Source organism: Taudactylus pleione, unplaced genomic scaffold, assembly GCF_031769625.1.
Source record: "Taudactylus pleione unplaced genomic scaffold, aTauple2 ptg000699l, whole genome shotgun sequence".
NCBI classification, from domain to species: domain Eukaryota; kingdom Metazoa; phylum Chordata; class Amphibia; order Anura; family Myobatrachidae; genus Taudactylus; species Taudactylus pleione.
Window position 1 is genome coordinate 1,340,041 of NW_028285101.1, and position 17,602 is coordinate 1,357,642.

Below are 17,602 nucleotides of genomic sequence, written 5' to 3' on the forward strand. Positions count from 1 at the left end.
TAATATTTGAGTTGCTGGAAATAAATGACAGATGCTGGGCTGGGGTAGGGAATTTGGCTGTATTTGTTACCAGCATAGTCATTGCTGCCACTTCTCTGTAGCCACTTCTGTTTCCACTTATTAGCTGGTCTCCACATATCCAAAACTGCTCCGCTTCCCTAGATAGAATGTGGCCTTATTAGAGATTGATTCGGCTTGAGATGTAAATTATTGTATTCCATATAACATAACATTGTTTTAAAGAAAAAAAAATGCTGCAACAATTGGTTTTAGGAGCTGTTTTGGATGCTACAATTTTATTACATGCATAACGCTGTCCTAATTAAAAAAATGTAAACAAAATTTAAATAAAGCTTTTTCACATCAGCTTATTTGTAAAACATTATAAAGGGTATATTTAATAAAGTGCGGGTTTATCAGGGATGGTCCGAGCCAATTTTGTTTTGGTAAGCGGATGTAGATTTTGGCGCCCTTTAGTAGACCTCAATCTCAGCTCACTCCTTCATGGAGCCCCTCACAGCTCAGTCCCCCTCATCACAGCCCCTCTCATCCCCCTCATTAAAGCTATCCTCATCACGATCCCTCTCCTCCCCCTCATCACGGTCCCTCTCCTCCCCCTCATCACGGTCCCTCTCCTCCCCCTCATCACAGTCCCTCTCATCCCCCTCATCACAGTCCCTCTCATCCCCCTCATCACAGTCCCTCTCATCCCCCTCATCACAGCCCCTCTCATCCCCCTCATCATAGCCCCTCTCATTCCCCTCATCACGGTCCCTCTCATCCCCCTCATCACAGTCCCTCTCATCCCCCTCATCACAGCCCTTCTCATCCCCCTCATCATAGCCCCTCTCATTCCCCTCAACACGGTCCCTCTCATCCCCCTCATCACAGTCCCTCTCATCCCCCTCATCACAGCCCCTCTCATTCCCCTCATCTCGGTCCCTCCTCATAACAGCCCCTCTCATCAAGCCCCTCTCATCCCTCCTCATCACAGCCACTCTCATCAAGCACCTCTCATCCCTGCTCTTTAGTAGACCTCCATCTCAGCTCACTCATTCATGGAGCCCCTCACAGCTCAGCCCCCCTGATCACAGCCCCTCTCATCCCATCATCAAAGCTCTCCTCATCACGGTTCCTCTAATCCCTCCTCATCACAGCCCCTCTCATCCCCACTCAACCCCATCATCACAGCCCCCCTCAGCCCTCTCATCACAGGCCCTCTCATCCCTCCTCATCACAGGCCCTCTCATCCCTGTCATCACAGCCCCTCTCAACCCCCCATCACATCACAGCCCCTCTCATCCCTGTCATCACAGCCCCCTCCATCACAGCACAACCCATCCATCACAGCCCCTCACACTTAGCTGCCGGCTCCTATCCTGAACAGCGGCAGTAGAGGACTGGCGGCGGGGGACTGTTCTGGCAGCAATGGGCAACGGCGCCCTCCCGAGCGCTGCTGTGCAGGCAGCTGTGTCACAGTGACGCAGCTGAGGCCGTTGGGACGCTGGTGCGGCCGAGCCAGGGCACCCTCCTCTATGTTGCGCCCTACTTGGCCGTGTAACCAGCGTGTATGTAAAACCAGCCTTACACATTATGGGGTCTATTTACGAAGCAGTGTTAGGAGACCGAGTGAAAAATGATAACAAAGTGATAAGGTGCCAGTCAATCAGCTCCCAACTGTCATTTTTCAAACACAGCCTGTGAGATGACTGTTGGGAGCTGATTGGCTGGCACCTTATCACTTTCTTTTCACTTTTCATTCTGTCTCCTAACACTGCTTAGAAAATAGACACCTAAATGTCCAAACGGGACTGTGATCCTTTAGTGTACCAGGTAAAAGTTTCCTGTATTGTATGTTAGCCTAGTTAGTAAAAGTCATAATACAATTGTGAATGCTCTGTCTACATGAAGAGACATTAAATGTTGTGATTAACCTCTCTTTTTAGGACAAACTGCGTTTCTGATCTTCAGGTTCCAAGACTTCATAAGTCACCCATGTAGGGCAGGTTGGATACCCAGATATAACCATCTGAGACCGAAGGACGGTAAGCACCATGATATTGCTTTTATAGCGCTTGTCACACAGCTGCAGTTAATAACACAGGTTTTAGGCAATAAATAGTAAATCGATATCTTGCCCAAAAGCATAATTTTATCTCTTGCCTTGATGATAGGTGCCTTCTGTAGAGAATTGTTAAAAAGAAGGGGTAATTTATTAACGTTGCTCAGCGTTACAAATGTGCAGTTACCAATGGCAACCAATTAATATGTGTCTATTAGAAGATTGACAAACACAACAAAGCTCTGATTCCTATGGTTTTAGTGCATACTTGCACCTTTGAGCAATGCAGGTAAATAACCCCCAGTACCCGTCAGCCACACAGGTGACTGTTTGCACATTTTCAGCACCACTTTCAAACTAGCGATTTGTTTACAGATTTTTCATTTAGGTCGTTCTAGAGCAGCAGAAACAAAGTTCCTTTTTTTTAATTTATTTGTGATCGGTTTAATTTTTGTCAGATTTAAACATTACCGCCTATGTCCGTTGTTTACAAGTAATTGTCGCTCTGTTGACCACACATGTAGTAAAAATATTGTTGAATAAATCATGTGATTTGCTGTTTTCAAACGTGGATAAGATAGAAAATGTCTTCTTTAAATAGATGCTAAATAGAAGCTTTTTATTGTGCTCACTCATTGATCAAAGTCTAGTTGGCCACAGTTTGTGGGAGGAAGTATACAAGCCGTGTCGTTTTAGGATGACAAGCATAGTTTAATTCCCGGAAGTGTCTCTCATTCCACGAGAAACCTATATCCAGATTTGGACACCCCTGTATGTGTTCCTATTAGCGTGTGCTCATCCTTTGGAATAATTTGAGCCTGTATTTAAATGATTAAACTTCAGTTTTTACCTTCTTACAGCAGCGAGCAGCAAGTGATCAACCCATCCCAGAACTTAGTACTGTGCAATTATTCTTTTTTTTTCTGGTGTGACTATACAGAAGGAATTCCTGCTCCCTTCTTGTTTTTGCAATACATTGGCAGCTGTATAATCTTGCCTTACTTTGTATGCCTTTAGTTCTGTGCCACCGTGCCATACCTGCTTCTGTGCCCTGTTATTAGCTTTGAAAGGATATAATCGTGCGGAGTGCTACTACTGCTCCTCGAAAGAGTTGGAATTACTTGGTGCCAAAAGCTTTAGAGGAGGAAGCTACTTGTGTTGCCTGACTTTGGAGAGTAGCATCTGTTTTTGTAGAGTGACGGGAAGGTGATCATAAATCGTTGTATAATAATAATACCATAACTGTAACTGTGCGCTCTCCAATAATACATGCTATTGTTTGTCGGCAGCATTATCCGAGGATCCCTACTGCTGCCATTTCTCTTAGGGCTAAGCTACACTGGAGATCTTTAGTCGTTTTACTTACCGTATATGACCCTTTTAGAACACCTTGTTTTTTTATGAATTGATATTTGATCACTAAATGATGTGACCACCCTGATCACATGTTCAATGGGCCATACATTACCTTTTATCTTATTAAGAAGTTAAAAACACTTAATTATTACTCTAAAGTACACATATGAGGAGGCACTTTAAAGCAAGAGGTACAAACCATAACAAACAAGTGTTACCGTAAAACAGGAAGAGGTTTGGGGCCAAAGGTGAAGGCTCAGAGGGCCTAGGGCCGAGTCTTGGCTAGCACTGGTATAGTGCATGATGGTGTATGCTACTAAAGAGCTTATGAATAGTTTTTCTTTTTAGGAAGTGCTCTAGGGTCATTCTCGCAAAGTGATATACAAGAGTTTGTTTTATGGTTTTAGTATGATTAATTGTTTCTCTTGGAGAACCCAAACCCACTATATGAGGGAAGGTGGTAGTTACTTACAATAAATTAATGGATTTTCAACGGTAGACATTCCATATAAAGTGTTGTTAGGAGATATCCCAATATGAAAATAAGAAACAATGTTTGCCAGGGTTTACCTTTCACAGGCTTTGATGAATGAAATGAAGTATAGACATAAAGTCTTCTGCCTCCTTTCTGCATGTTGCGTAATACTGATAACATTTACATGACAAACTCATACATGTGTCCTGCTTAGACGTTGTCCCTTAAAAGCCCATAAATGGCCTTTACTCATAATCTTTTATCTAGTGTCAGCCCCTATCTGGCCTCCAATATTTTATTTTTTATCATTTTGTAGAGGTTTCCAAAAATTACTCCAACTTTTTTTCAGTGTGAAGAGTAGTATGATGGGCACTAAAACAGGCCTTGATGTAGGAGCTGTATAATGGTGATAATCTATAATATACTATAAGCATGTTCACATACATGGAAACATAATTATTCTGTTGCAAACATCAGAACCTAACTTTAAATTTGGTGTAACAGTTTTCATATAAGAATTGTAAATGAAATAGTTTCGCACAAGTACATTGCTCCTGGCTTAGCCCATTTGTGCATGTATAAATGAGTTATGGCTACAAACATGATTTTTGTGTAAGGTGTCTATGTACTGTACTTTGCAAAGTGTAGGGTTATTGAGAAGGTTCAAACCAAGTGAGAGGTTTATGTGTCTCCACTTAATAGATGGATGGTTTCAGGTCTATTTACCTTATACACAGAGCTTGCGTGAAGATCAAATAAGATTGTAGCTATTGCAGCTAACAAGTGAACCCATGTACATTGAGTTGTACACGTGCTATATTAATAGCCACCGTCCTGGAGAGGGGGAGGGGTATTACTCCTTTGCATAATATGAACCGGGACACTTCTATATTATACAGAATGAGTTGGGGAAATTCTGTGCAGAATAATATGGTCTTAGTTAAGTGAGGTGAGGAGCTTGTACGGATTAATGAGGGAAGATATATGGGGGAGATTAGGTGGGACATGACATGATAAGAGGTGAGATTTGTGGGATGGTATGATGATGAGTGGGGGTTGATGACATGAAAATAGGGGTAGACACGACCATGGAATGTGCGGGACACAATCTCTAGACTTCCCTGTTTGCACACCCTAAAGAACAGTGCATGATCTGCTAATGGACATCTTGCTGTGTTACATTCATAAATATGAACTGAAACTGGAGCCAACATTATGGGAATATAAGTTGTTTGAATGATTAGGCATAAAGCACAGTAGAAGCTGGTAAATGTAATAGAGGTTAGTAAGTGCTATCCAGGGCTCCTCTGGGTCTTAAGCTGGGTACACACTTGTCAATATATTGTTCGCTCTGACAACGAACTATATATATTGCTAGTACATCGGCGGGTGTGTACCCCCGATATGTCTATGAACGACATCATTCACAGACATGTCAGGTCGGCCCTACAGCACAGCCGATATATCATCTAGATACATCGGTATATCTGGCTGTGTGTATGGGCAACCCGTCGAAGTACATTGGCCTCAGGAACCGACAACATTGACATCACAACTGGACAGGCACATTTAAATGCCCGTCCAGGTGTGATGTCTGGCTAGATATATCGAGATGCTGATTGGTAACTGTGTATAGCTTACCAAATCGGGCGCTCGGCACGGTGGCTGGGCACCCGCTGGTTCACTAGAATGTGTACCCAGCATATCTACTATTTGGAAATCACAAGTCTGACTTTTCTAGTAATGTGGTTCTTTTTTGTTTTGGTTATACAACTAAGAACTCGATAAATTCTTACTGGCTCAAAAATTATTGCTATACTCCTCTCCTTAGTCATCGCTGCAATGGCAACAAACATGTTAAAATGCCTTTCGAGCTCCTGCCCTATTTGTTTATCCACCCTAAAAAATCATGGTGCAGGAGCCCAGGGGTGCAGCTCTAGTCGCTGGCTGTCTGCGACTGGCAAGGGCTGTGACAGCGTGTTCTTTCCTCAGGAAAATAATTCTGTCATAAGTACATTCCCCTAACGGGAACATTCTGTTTTTCTGCTGCTCGCTGTGTACGTGTGTTTGTGTACAGAACTCGGGGCATATGCTTTGTAAGGAAGGGAAACGTACAGAGATTACTGATAGCAATTATACATATGATCGTCCTGGCTTCTGTGTGTGCACAAAAACATTGGAGCCAATCTTATAGAACACGTTTTATGCTTATTAGTGTTATTATTATTATAGGCCAAAAATTATTACATTTTTCCCCTAAAGTTCCATGCATGCTACATTCACAATAAACGCAGCTTTATGCTTTAGTCCATTATCATGCTGTCTTTTAAATCATTTAATGCTAATCCCACTATTTAAGGTTAGCGTCCTTTGGATCCATACATTGGACTACAAATCCAACTGATTTAACATGTTAAACATCATCGATGCAGATCTTTGTGTCCATTTTTTTTATTAACTTTTAAATGATCCCAAGTTTAGAATTGTTTGATTAACACAACAATCAAACTCTTGACCATCTGTTATATCTGAATATCCGTAGCCTGATGCCCATCAGCGATTTTGGGGTTATTATCTATACCGCACCACATAACATGCAGCCACTTGAACTGAATATTTAGGGGCAGATTAAATTAAGGCCGAGTGTTTCCGGATAGAGTTTCGGCAGCTTTGTGCGTTACCGCCAACTAGCTGATTTCTAAATGCACAGCTCATGAGTAATTGAATTTGCCCCTTAGTCAGTCCCTGCCCCGTTACAGTGTATTTACAGTCTTCTTTAACACAAACAGGTTGAGGTTTATTTCAAATTTTTGGGCATCCTGTTAACCTAGAATTGTGTTTGGGGTGTGGGGAAACTGGTGCACCCAGATGAAACCCATGCAAACATGGGGACAACATACAAAGGGGTCTATTTACTAAGCCTTGGATTGAGATAAAGTGAACGGAGATAAGGTACCAACCAATTAGCTCCTAACTGCCATGTCACCGGTTGTGTTTGAAAAATGTCAGTTAGGATCTGGTAGGCTGGTACTTTATCTCTGTTCACTTGATCTCCATCCAAGGCTTAATAAATAGACCCCAAAGTCTACTCATGTCGGAATTAAACCCATGGTCCTACCACTTTGATTCAAACTTGAAGATGCGCTGCACAGATTTGGCTCTCTGTACTCCCGTCCAGATTCGGATCTTAAAATAAGGCAAAACCTAAATTTCCCAGAGACCTTGGAACTGGCATGTTTTGTTTTGCCTATCATTTAAATTTATAACATATGTAGATGTAGTCACATCTCAACAATATTACTCTGTATTTACTCCTTTAAAAAGGGAGAACCAATCAGACGATTTTTCTAGCCTTGAGAAGAGCAGAACATTTTGGCTTGTTCTCTCTCCACGTGACCATATACCAGTCACTGCAGATATACTTATAAAGCTTTGACTTTTATTTTTTTAGGGAGTTAATGTTGTCAGCATTTGTTTATAATTCATCAGGCAAATTCTGTATCTTAATCTACATCTGAAAACACACCTCTGCGATCCCCAGCTGATTGCGTTAAACACTCCCGATTGGCCAAGCAGTGTGCACCCAGTTTGACCTCCAGTAGCCTGCGAGCCCCGTACACACTGTGTGCTGGAAATAGATAAGTGTGTTTGTGCTTCTATGGAATCGGGACGATAAATCTAAAACTGCACATAAGATGCGATCTCCTGATCCCGGCCGTTGATGAGCGTTATAAGCCGTTTATTGGCTAACGTTCCTACAATGGTCCTCCATACACACCTATACAATCGTCGATCCGATATCACGTGATCGGGTCGAAGATTGTATATGTGTGTACCCAGCTTAAGTGTTGTGACACAAATGTTTAAAGGGGCCTATGTACAAAGAATCTGGTTTTTGTTTTTTTTCCAGTGTACATCACAGCGAGGATATTCGTTTTTTACATGATTGTCCCCTCTATGTACTAAAGTTAAATCTCAGGGAAAGCGGTTGCAATAATCGCAATCCCTGCAAGTTACATCTGTCCCTACAAGTTAACCGCTGTCCCTGCAAGGTATATTGGAGGAGTCTTGTAAAAGACTCCTCTGGGAATCAAGCACAGGTTGTTTGTTATTATTACACTGACCACATTTCTCCATTCCATGCTTATGGCCTTTTATCAGTAGTGACATTACCAGATGTGTGTATGGTGGTCTTCGCTTTCAGCTCACATTGGGTAAAAGGTAACTGAAAATCATTTTAAAGGTGTTTGAGATGTATTAATTCTATGAGAAATTTTATGACAATGGATATGATCTCCCCGGTTAAGTGCAGAGCATATGAGAATTTTGTCCAGGTTAAGGGCATTTAATAATGCTACCCCCACCTCAGCAATTGGTATTCATGAAGTGTTGCACATTCCCTTGTAATGGCCTCTCCTGCAGACAATTATTATTGTGTTATCCTTACGGTTTTGTTTTTTATTGGTATTTTGTTCTCATGCAGCCTTGTCTGTGTATGTAGCACTTGTTCAGCATGCAAATGCAGCCAGGATCAATGCACAGGAATGAAATCAATCGAGGAGCTGCTGGCACATGGAAATGGGGGCTGGGGGATTTAACCCATAATACCAATTTAAACTTTAACTCTTCACCTTTTGAATAAAGGAGGTGGTGGAACCTCTAGACTCCTGCTGTAATATACATCCCGTCATACATCCACATTTCAACCAACAGCAGTTATTTGGGACATATATATTATATATATATATATATATATATATATATATATATATATAAATAAATATATATAATATTTTATCATCCGGACCTGTTGTCATTATAGATTGGCCAGAAATCTCTTGGATGTGTCATGGAAATGCAGTGAGGGATGTATCACTGCAGGTCTGTATCAGCACTATATTTTATTTCTGTAAGCTATCCTACAGCCTGCATAGTGTCACCTGGTATAATGCTGTATTCATCACTCATGTCCCGCCAAGCATTACATTCCTGTCACGTTCTGCTCTGGATCTCTTGGAAAGGTTTAAGGGATATGAAGTCTTGGATAAATGTTAATTCCAGAACCAGTCAGGGCCTTTTTAGTCTCTTATTGCATTATCCAAATGTGATGGCAGGAATAAGCAGAGTGATACCTTTATTATTGGACTAACATGAGGTGCATAAAACAAGCCCCATCACTCAAGGCCTGTGACGTGTTGCTTTAAGCCGTGGTTTTCAGTTTTGTCCTCAGGAAGGCATATCTGCCTGAGGAAGTGATCTTCGCCAGCTCTGCCCTAAACTACTTAAGCGTTACCCAATCTTTGAAAGCCTCAATTGAAGCATTGTGCTGGCTTTAAAGGCACTGCAACCTCAATACGTAACTGTACTAACTGCAAGGCGAAGTACACGGTAGACGTAGCTTTGTGCAAGCAGGGGAGAACATTCTCTGGGACTATCTCTCCACTTTGTCTGCTGTCTGTCTACTTTTTGATCCAGCCCTAAATGGCCTTGACCCCTGTGAAATGTCTTCTTTCAAACTGCTGTTATATCACGGTACCTTGAGATTGGGGAGGCTTCATATGGAGAAGATCACGAGACAGACACAATGATGGGAAAGTGCATGCTGAAATATCTTTTTTATAGGAGCTCAATACAATAATGAGTCCTATTAAACCTTCATCTTTTAATATGTATGCTAGACAAATGTAACATGGAAACCAGACCTGTAAGCCCTTTTCAGTCTTCCTCTAATCTATTTCTACAGTCTTGCAGGAATTCAGTGACGAGCCCAGCTTTAGCAACAACATTACAGGGGGCCCCATCTTCTGCTGGTCAGCCGGCTTTATAATAAATTCTGAGCTCTAACCAACGATTGATCCGCTTGCTGCTGCCGTTATGTGCTGCCGGGCATCTGTATGCCGTCACTCTACCTATTGCTAGTTTCTGGCATAAAACCCTTGGTGATGGGCATTGTAAGCTAGAATGTTGTAGGTTTTTAAAAAAAAAAGTTAAGGTACAGAGTGCTCACATAATAAGAGGAACTTATTCAATAGAGCACTTGAGAGTTAAAGTGCCCATACATAGAGCAAAGGTGGCCACCAGCTAATCAAATGTCTTCAGTCCATTTGACTTCAAGTCCCAGTGTATATGCCTGCAAAAAGAACACCCATCTCAATCAACCTATTCTCTGGAACTTTCATTTGTCTGTCAGGACTAATGGTAAATTCAGCTGGCTGTGTATGCAATCATTGCTTGACTAATGGTCCCAACTGTTCGGGGCCCAGATTGGCTTATTGGCATGTGTGGCCACCTTTTGGGTATCTTATGTGTCATACAGTTTTCAGCAGCAGGTTTGATAAAGAGATGGCCTCCTCACTAGCATGCTTCATGTACATTCTAAGATTAAAGGATAAATAACCCCCTCTTGCTCCATACTGGGCTTCAGTGCTGGCAGCCTCTTATTTCTGGTTTGTAGATCACGAAGGGAGCAGCAGGAATAGAGGGGGTGTTTCAGCCTCAGACGGAGATGCTGTAGCAGCTGCGATAGGATTATTATTGTAATGCAGCAGGAGGCATCACGCCTAATGCATCCCGCATGCATTACTGATCTGATATGCATCCATGGACGCAGCGTCAGATCATCTGCTGGAACCTCGACTGACTGAGTGACCATAGGATCACTCCAGCCGACCGATGCAGATACACATAAGTGGTCAGGAAATCTCCTTCAGCCGAAAGAGATCCTGGCCTCTTCCCTTCCCCCCAACGGCGGGGACACACCTCAATTTGGGGAAACTGAGGCCGTCGCTGCCCCCTTCCTTCCCAAAAACGGCAGCAGACTGTCAATCACTGACAGTCTACTGCCGCACTGCAGGTGGGATCGCAGACCTGTATTGCAATTGCACATTGAGTTTGTGCACATCTCTGAATCAACCCCAGAGACCACTGTATCACCTTATCTGGTAGAGCTCTGCAATATAGTGAGCATAACCTCCCACTGCCATATTCTGCTCTAGACACCAGAAGGCAGATTGGCTTTCCCAGATGTTCATTCATTTCTGATGCAAAAAAAATGTCAAAAATAAAATTAAATTGACACCCCTTGCTGTCGGTTACAATGTCAACACAACAGATCTACTCTTTGAAACCCTATCTAAGGAGTATATTTAGGATTATGCATTGTTTGATTAGCATCCCAAAAAGCAACTTCCAATATCTGTCATATTATAACCCTTTGCATAGGGCTGCAGTGTGTTCTAGATCTGAAACGTACAAATAGCTTTGACCTGCATCCAGGTTAATTCACAGTCTCCTTATGACTCTAAGTAAATTAATGTTATCCTTTGCCTAGGGTTACGGAGGAAAGCCCCATAGGAATGTGACTAATGTTTGTGATTAGGTCGGTTGCACTGTTTACATGTAATGGCGATTGGGTTCTTATCTAGAACAGGGACTGGGATATACAGCACAATCTTGTGTGATCACCAATTCTGGTAATGCCTAACATACTTGTTTGTACATAATGTTATATGCAATTATTTATGTGTGTTTTTATATATATATATATATATATATATATTAATTGATCTAAATAATATGTATATGTTACGAGGATGACTCTTTAAGATGTCCTACCCACGTGTGTTTTTATGCATTGGAAAAGTGTTGGAATACATAATAACAGTGTTACATATCAAAGATGTTTGATAGGTGTTTCACTGAACATAGGGCGTGATTCAGAGCTGAACGCTATTTGCGCTCGCTCGTTCAGAAAAAGGGGCCGGCTATTTAAATTGAGCGCTCGCTCTTTGCGGTCTGTTGACGCCTCTATGTCTGAGCGAGCGAACGATACATGCGCTCGCTATTTTGTATAGACGCCCCCTGGCCGCTCGCATCCTACGTCATCTCCGCTATTTATTAGATTAATCGAGTACATCGAAAGGCGTCTGAACTGCTCGCAGTGCTTGTGGTAGGATTTTCCTACTGCAATCATGCGAACAGTTCAGGCTAAGAAACAACCAAGTGACGTGGCCGATGACGCTGCTTTGTTAATTATGCACACCCTTAAAATGCCCGTTTTGACCGTTTGGCACGCCTGCGTTCGGATCACCACTCCCCGGTTTCAAGCACCTTCCCCTGTTACCACCCACAAACGCCTCATCCTGTCACTCAAATTAGCATGCACTCGCTATTTTGCGAGTGCTCGATTTCCGACCGCACTGACTGGTTGGCGCATACGCATTACGACCCATACGCATGCGCAGTTGTGCGAACATCGCTTGGAGCGAACGAGCGTCCGCTTACGAGCGGCTCTGAATCAGGCCCATAGATTGTTCCATTATTTACATTTATCACATGTATCAGGAAGCCAACAGCAAGGTAAATAACGCAGCACAATTAAAAATGCAATTGGACATGAGAACAGCAGTGCTATTTTTCAGTGGGAACTCCATTCCTTACCCTCTCATTAACTCTGACGTAATGTCCTGGGCCAAAATGTATTTTCCATGAGTTAAGTTTTATTTTAAATGCCATTTTGAGTGCCTTCTTTTCTAAATAATATATATATATATATATATATATATATATATATCTATAGCTCCAACCCAGAAAAATAGCCCTGGATAATGAATTTGAAAGGCATGTGTGTGTGTGTGTGTGTGTGTGTGTGTATATATGTGTATATGTATATATTTATATTAAAACAGCTAGTTCAGCACTTACATAAGCGAATAAACAAACGGGTCACTCCAAGTCTTGTAAAGTATAAAAAATTTTTATGCAATCCGCATAATGCGGATTGCATACATTTTTTTTCTACTTTACAAGACTTGGAGTGACCCGTTTGTTTATGCGCTTATGTAAGTGCTGAACTAGCTGTTTGTATTCATATTTGCGGGAGCACCCAGGCAGTTGCCAAGAAGCAAGTGAGTGCCAGACTATTGGACTGTGTATATATATATATATATATATATATATATTATAATATAATATAATATAATATATATACACATACTAGTAGATGTATAGGAGAGCACTCACCAGACTTCTTAGGTTGTATCCGAAACGATTACAACTTTTTTATTAAATATATATATATATGTGTGTGTGTATATATATATATATATATATATATATATATATATATGTATATATATTTTTTTTTTTTTTTGACGTTTCAGCTTCAGCCAAGCCTTTTTCAGGACTGACCGCACAAACCACCAACCATAGCAAACAACAAGGTAACAGTGTGTGTGTCATGGGTACTATTTATACCATAGGTCTGTGTATCATAGCTTACCACGAGGACCGCTACCGGAAGTGACATCATGGTGGTCAAATCCTTTATCATGTACTCACCTTACTTGTAAGTGCATAACAATAGGGGCAGCTATGTCCTTCCTATATATAACATGATACACACACACATGTGGTCCCTGACAAAAGGGCATGGGAGCCCTGAAACGTTAACAAAATGTTTGACCATCTGCTTAAATGCCGGGGCTGTAACTTGTTACTGTGTATTGAGAGCTATACCTGTTAATACAGGGAGTGCCGCCTTTTCCATATGGGATATCTGCATTGGATATTTTTCATACAGGGGACTGAAAATATGTTTTGAGTAGTGCCAGACTTGGGAAAATATGTGTGTCTGTATGTATGTGTGTATATATACTGTGTGTGTGTATATATAATGTATTGTGCATAGCAAGTTCTGCGTTCTGCTATTAATCCTCCTCTTGTCTGTGCTTAATAGTGTCACTGTCATTTGCTAGAGTAGAGCGTATTAATGGGTTAATGGGGGGAGGTGGGAGCAGGGGCTGTGCAATGAATTTGTGGGACATATCCTGTTCTGTCTGTGTGACTTCCCCTTTGTGCTTCTCCCCCTCCTCTCCTGTGTGCGCCCCCCTCCTTGTAGAAATATGTCAAGTCTGGAAACCGTTCATTTCAAAGATTTTTCTTTTAAGCAAGGCATGGGGAAGTTGGCTGCATGTGTAATGTATATCGCCCTCATAACTCAGCTAATAAATTACTAGAAGAGAGGGAGGTGGTGGGGAGAGACTCCTAGCTTACTCTGTGTGTCACTATTTCTGGCTGTTATAGGTTTGCCAGCAAAAAGTCAGAGCTTGTTAAAGTGGTTACAACTCTTAAGGGTCCAAAGAGTCTGTTTTGTGGGACTTAGGTTAAGGATGTTTCCTGTTCTGCCTCCCTTGCCGTCACGTCACACACCCCCCTGTCCAAGCCTGTGTTTTGAATTGGTGCATTCTCTGACATATCCCCAGTGTATATACCATTTCTGTGTGCGCTTTGTGGTGTGCTTGGATTTGAGACTTCTTTGTGAGCCAGTTAGATGTCCAGGTTGGGTTTATATTTGATACAGTATAATTTGCCTATGAGTTAATAAAACGTGAAACAATAACAGTCACTGGTGACTCGGAGAATAGCCCAGATTTGTCATGCCACATTTTGCTAACTTGGTGTGACCCGGTTGTTCTGGAGGGTATTTAAGTCCATTTTGCTTTATGATCTTCACGTTCTGCTTTTACCAATGAACAGCAGCAGTACCTACTACTACAGCAAACCCTAATGGGTACACTGTGTATGTTCTTATGGGATGTAAATAGTGTAGCAGTTCTATGAAGTGTCTTATTTTTACTTTTGGTAACTCGCTGCATTCTGGCAGCTAGAACTCCTCAGTACATAACCATTGTGGGATGCGTTTGTACCTGCTTTCTCTAATCTCTAGTGTTTGGATTTGTGTCAATTAACCCTTTAATTAGTTGTTAGCACGTTTCGGGCATTTACTTTTTTTTTTTCTTTCCTTTTAAAACAATACATTCATCTCCACCTTCTACAGCTCACCGAGGTTTTCATTTACTCCAAAGCTTCACTTTTCAAAACTGCCTCCTTTCTTCACCATCCCCCCCGCCAGCTCTGCGGCATCTTACGGTTCTTTACCTCGGGAATTAGATTCCTATTGTCATGCAACAAACTTTTTCTTCATACGTGAGATCCTGCCTACTAAATGGCTAGTTTTGTATTCATGTCCGCATTTATTGTACTTAAACCCGTTAGCACTTTAAATGTCCTCCATCTCTAGTGCTGTTTACCTCACTAAGGGGTCTATTCATTATGTTAATTACCGGGGTCCGAGCAATTACCAGGCAGCGGAGCAATTCATCATTGCTCCGTCGCGGAGACAGCTGATCTGAAAATCAGCTGTGTCCCTAAAGGCTTTCACTGCTCCTTTCTGGGCAGTGAAACTTAGCACTGCCGAGTCTGACTCGGCAGTGCTAGTGCGCCTGCGTGAATTAGAGTTCACGCAGCTGCACAAAGCCTCGGCGTCCGGCGGAGGGATCCTAAAGAATCCCACTTTGCAACCCAGGACTCAAACGCCATCTGAAGATGGCATATGCTCCTGCAGTCAGCTTGATAAGTTTCTGTCTCCATACTAGTGTATGGGGACAGCCGGCCACATTGGGAGAGAAAAGTGTGATATCTCCTGCATTACCTTTTTGATGAATGACCCCAAAGCTTAATTTCTCCAAAAGCAGGTGAAAATTTTAATTTTCACCTGCTTTTGGAGAAATTAAGTGATAATGAATATACCCCTAAGGGGGAGGATGTTGGCCATACCAACTAATAAGCTTCTTACTGTCATTGTACAGACTGTGCTAAAGTAAAAATGGCGCATTTATTATTCGCATTGCTGCCTCACAGCGCTGGGGTCATGTGTTTGATTCCATCCAGGACCTTGATAGTGTGACATTTATCTCTACATGTTTCGCATGGATTTCCCCCAGGTACTCTGCAATCCAAAATCGCACTGGTAGCTAAATTGGCTTCTGAAAAATAAAAATAACATGTATGTGTCCATGTGATAGAGAAGGGGGAGATGTATCAAACAGTGTAAAGAGTGTAGACGTTGCCCATAGCAATCAATTAGCTTTGCAGTAACCTTTATCAAGTACATTCTATATAATGATGGGTATAGTTGCTATGGGCAGATTCAACACTAGTCCAATTCTCCACTCTTACACTGCATGATGCATCTTCCCCCTGTAGATTGTAAGCTCCATTGGGGACTGATGTGAACTTATTCTATATAAAGCACTGCGTAATATCTGTGCAGTATAGAAATAACTTGTAATAAATAATATCTGGAACAAAGTGTTAACACCCTGTGCCTCTTGCTGTACTATAAAGAGAAGTGCTCTGTACCCAGAAGGCACAGTCGCACACTTACACATAAACACCGGCACATAAACACATAAATGTATGTTTGATACAAGAGCTAATTGTGTGTGTAAATGTTCCAGGACTCCACGGATGTAATTTGCAGTACAAGAATCGTACCACCATGGTGAGAGAACACGTTTCCAGTGCAACCCTGCGCTGCCAATTAGCACTCAGCAAATATGTACAGAAGAGTACAGAGAGTGCCCAATCCAGAGCTGGCATCTAGGTGCCTAATGCTAAGTGCATGGAGAGTGTAACTGGGGCCAACTTAACTGGTTTCTTACTATGGCCTTGTGCAAATTATAACAACACATGAATGTACAGGTAGTACATTGTATGTAGACTTACCCTTTTCCAAGGAAAAAAGCATAGTCTAATTGGGGGGTTCCATCAATGTATGCAGTTACTTCGTTTGCCTAACAAAGGGTTAATGCATATTACCCGTGGGGTTGTAATTTGTAGCAGCATTGTTCTACATAGCCTTGTTTTTACAGATCTATATGGACTGAGTTTGTCACAACAGCTCTGACACAAAAAAGTTTCTATAAATGTAAAGTGGTTTAGCCACAGTTGCCATTTCAGGTGCATTAACCTTTTCAAACACAGTTACAAAATAATGTTAATTGTTGTTTCACATTCTAGCAAGCCAAAGGCTGGTAAAGTGACACGGAAGCGGAGATATAAAGCTGGCAGGACATTGTCAGACAGAGATGGTGTCTGGTTACTGCCAGGTGTGTGAATCTGTTAGTCAGGTACATTCCTGGCTGATGGAATGTATTCTTTGTTGGGGGCTAAGCCAGCCAGCCAGCCAGGGCAATAAGAGCTCACAATGTTTGTCAGGTGCATTGTCTAGGAGTCTGTACACTGCAACAAAATGTACTAAAATAATGCATTGTGTGGTCTTCATACATGTTGGTATGTTGTTGTTATGTGCGTGTACATATCTTAAGTATGAAGTACTTAAAAATATCAGATAACCTACAGTATACTTATATTGAAGGTAATTATTTTTCTATTTCTGTATGTTCAGTAAAAATACATGTACTGCATTATTCTGCGCAGACGGACTTATTGACTTTCTCTGTGTTGTGAGTGGGAGCTGCAATGTTGCCTTGTTGCAGTCACTGTAATTATACCCATTGATAACAGAAAACAGCGCCACACAGTGGATGAAATATGAAACAAAGCTTAGTTCTGACAAAGCTAGCAATCGGGATACAGGCACAAGCTTAAAACGTCAGCCAACTGCATACGGCATTGACACCGCCTGCGACCAAGAATCGGGCCCATCATGTTGTACTTATAGGTTCCATACACTGTGTATATGATACGCTAATTAAAAATAATGTTGCATATATAGTATCAGCAATTACGACAACATCCCTATCTAATAGAGCTTAGGCTTAGATTTATCAACGAGTGATATTTTTTGTTATCGTTACTTGTATCTTAAATGGTGCTCCAACCATTTGGCTCCTGTCATTTTTCAA

At 41.7% G+C, this 17,602-nt stretch overlaps 1 protein-coding gene across 9 annotated transcripts in view; it reads left to right on the forward strand.

Moving 5' to 3' along the window:
- ZMIZ1 (zinc finger MIZ-type containing 1) overlaps nucleotides 1-17,602 on the forward strand; it is a 331,397-nt gene that overhangs the window by 98,436 nt on the left and 215,359 nt on the right. For all 9 annotated transcript variants that reach the window (XM_088456355.1, XM_088456361.1, XM_088456362.1 and 6 more), the window contains exon 3: nucleotides 1,947-2,045. The gene's annotated coding sequence lies outside the window, so the exon portion shown is untranslated. The remainder of the gene's footprint in view (nucleotides 1-1,946; nucleotides 2,046-17,602) is intronic.